The sequence below is a fragment of the Prionailurus viverrinus genome, unplaced genomic scaffold, assembly GCF_022837055.1.
Source record: "Prionailurus viverrinus isolate Anna unplaced genomic scaffold, UM_Priviv_1.0 scaffold_68, whole genome shotgun sequence".
Lineage (NCBI taxonomy): Eukaryota > Metazoa > Chordata > Mammalia > Carnivora > Felidae > Prionailurus > Prionailurus viverrinus.
In genome coordinates this window covers 160,460-163,933 of record NW_025927630.1, presented here as the reverse complement: position 1 = coordinate 163,933, position 3,474 = coordinate 160,460, and positions in this window count along the sequence as shown.

Below are 3,474 nucleotides of genomic sequence, written 5' to 3'. Positions count from 1 at the left end.
GGTTTTATGTTTTCAACACCTAATATTATATGACTAGTTCTAGTATTAGTTACTAGTGATGGCCATGTACCTATTCTTGTTGTTCTTACTATTGTGTAATTTAAATAATAGCATTCATGGTACAGAAAACTCAATGCACGATATACACTTCATAGAAACATCCACTTTACATATTTTAAGGTAATAACATATGTAGACACCACTGTATTATGTGGTATGTAAATTAAGTGTTTTTCGGATCTGGAATGAACATGTCATTAAATGGCTTTCCATAAAGGCGGTTATCCTAGATAATGAATGATACTCAGATTTTACAGGATGTACTTCACATCATGCCTGAACAGTGTCCAAAAAAGAAAACATACGTACACACGGCCAGATGGATCATTGTGACTGGCTCACTTATTGTAAAGAATCCTTGCTTTAATATTTTCACGCATATTTTTTTTAGCAGGAATACAAGAGACTGAAATATTTTCAAATCGAAGAGATGTTCAAAGGCTGGAAGAATGATAGGGTGTTCAAGGGGTTTCAGAAGGAAAAGATGTGACCATGAAGTGGCAGTCACAGGCAAGCAGGTTTCTCTCGTCCACTTTGACAGGTTTTCATGAGGGGTTGTCCATCACAGCATGTGATATGCAAAAGGGTAAGACCCAGAAGTACCAGAAGGAAAGACACGCTTTAGGAAGAGGTGACTTGGAAAGGGTGCTTCTGTGCCTAAGTGATGGCTCAGAAACCTGGCTGGGTGTCCCTCGGTCAAGATTTCAGGAGGCCAGCAGTAACCTAGACTCACAAAGATCTTAGTAACATACATCAATATAATTTAGAGTCACAAAAATCTTAGAGCCACAGAGTTGATCTCCATCTATGATTAGGAGATGGTCACAGATTTACAGGATATGATCATTGGGCCAGCAGTAGATGGCTAAAATATTACTTAGGGTTATGTTTTTAATAAAAAAATTGATGTGAAAAAATATGGGTTTGGAACGTAAAGAAAACTCACAGGACCATCATGGAGTTCCTTACGTTAAGGCCTCATGTCACTAACCCTAAACTCATTCCTGTAGGAATGTAACCTTTACCCAGTCAGCAATGAAATTCCTAGTCATTGCTGGAAATTTAACTGATAGACCCCTGCCATTCCCTCAAGGAGGAAATCTCGCCTAAATAAGGTATTCCATGCCACTAAATTTGTTTTAAGTTTATTTATTTTGAGAGAGAGAGAGAGAGAAAGAGAGCACATGCAAGGGAGGGGCAGGAATAGAGGGAGAGAGAGAAGCCCATGACCACGAGGTCATGATCTGAGCCAAGATCAAGACTCGGACACTTAACCAAGCGATCCAGACCCCGAGAATGTGGAGTTTCAAAGGTTAGCAGGCTTGGCTGGGATACAGCCCTGAGGGCACTGGTCTAATCCTTGAGAGAAGGCAGCAAACTACTTACAGGCAGATGGCATGGAAACAGTGACCTGTACACCACCTGGTGCAAACAGTGGGGCAATTATACACTCATCATGGAGAGTATCCCTGAGAGGCAGTGTTCAGAACAAGGGGACAAAGGAGGTAGGACAGAGGAGGTGTGCGGGACCATTTTCCTCCTCTTCCCCACAGCATAGACACAGAGCCATCTGCTGGAAACAATGTCATCCCCACACTGGCTGCCTAAGATGCTTACACCAACCCCACATTCCTGTGCTCTGGTGAGACTGGCCTTCTAGGTCAATCAGGCTTGCCTAAGTCCCAATGGAGTGTCCCCTTCCCCAGGAGACCAGCGGAAGCTCATGACCACACCACCTCTCTTGACCAGACAGTTCTGCAGAGCTTCACTTCGAGTGGCAGTCATTTCAAGTCTCATTTAAGAAGCAGATCGGAGCTGACCTAGATAAAACTCAGCACATTCTGGCCAAGGACCATACATTGTCCATACAACTGGCCTGAAGGAAAGTGCAGCCAGAACACAAAACAGTGTACGCGACACACACCACAGACACTCCCTGATGTGTCAGGCCCTGGACACTAGATGACCTCCATTTCATAAAGCCATTCATCTCACAGGCAGCTAACATAATGAACTTTTGTAACACAGAGAAGGTAAAAACTCAGCCAAAATGCCAAGACAAGAGGAATGCATCCCAAATGAAAGAACAAGATAAGGTCATGGCCAGAGACATGGAAGGAACACTTCCAAACTCATTCTATGAGGCCAGCTTGGCCTTGAGTCCAAACTGGACAAAGATCCCACCAAAAAGGAAACTACAGACCAATTTCCCTGATGAACCTGGATGCAAAAATTCTCAACAAAAAGTAGCGAACCGGATCCAAGAATACATACAAATAATTATTCACCACAATGAATTGAATTTATTCCTGGGATGCACCACCAATTCAATATCTGCAGATCAACTGATGTGATACATCACATTGAGAAAAGAAAGGATAACAACCATATGATCCTCTCAATAGATGCAGAAAGAGCATTTGACACAATGCAGCATCCTTTCTTGATGAAAAAAAAAGCACGCATGAAAGGAAGGATAGAAAGATCTTGTCTGAATATCAGTATGTCCAGATATGAAAGTCTCACAACTAATATCATCTTCAATGAGAAAAACTGAGAGCTTTCCCCCTAAGGTCAGGAACACGACTGGGATGTCCACTCTCACCACTGTTATTCCACAAACTGTTGGAAGTTCTAACCTCAGCAAGCAGACAACAAAAGGAAATACAAGGCATCCAAATTGGCAAGGAGGGTCAAACTTTCCCTCTTCGCAGACGTGATACTTTCCAAGGAAATCCCAAAGACTCCATGGAAAAACCGTTAGGACTGATACTGGAAATCAGGAAAGTCTCAGGATATAAAATCAATATACAGAAGTTGATTGCATTTCTATACTCCAATAATGAGTCAGCAGAGAGAAATCAAGGATTGATGTACTTTACAACTGCACTGAAAACCATCAAACACCCAGGGGTAAACATAACCAAAGAGGTAAAAGATCAGTACACTTAAAACAATAGAGGAGCGACTGGGTGGCTCAGTCGGTTAGTGCCAACTTCGGTTCAGGACATGATCCCGCATTTGTGGGTCTGAGTCCCGTGATGGGCACTGTGCTGATAGCTCGGAGCCTGGAGCCTGCTTCAGAGTCTGTGCCTCCCTCTCTTTCTCTTTCTGCCCCTCCCCTGCTCATGTGCTCTCTCTTTCTCTCTCTCAAAAATGAACAAAGATTAAAAAAATAAAGGAACAAACCATACAACATCTATGAAAGAAATGGAAGAAACACAAAGAAACGGAAAAACATTCCATGCTCATGGATGAGAAGAATAAATATTATTAAAATGTCAATACTACCCAAAGCAATTGACACATTCAATGCAATCCCTATCAAAACAACACCAGCATTCCTCACAGAACTAGAACAAACAACCCTAAAATTTGTAGGGAGCCAGAAAAGACCCCAAATCGCCAAAGTCA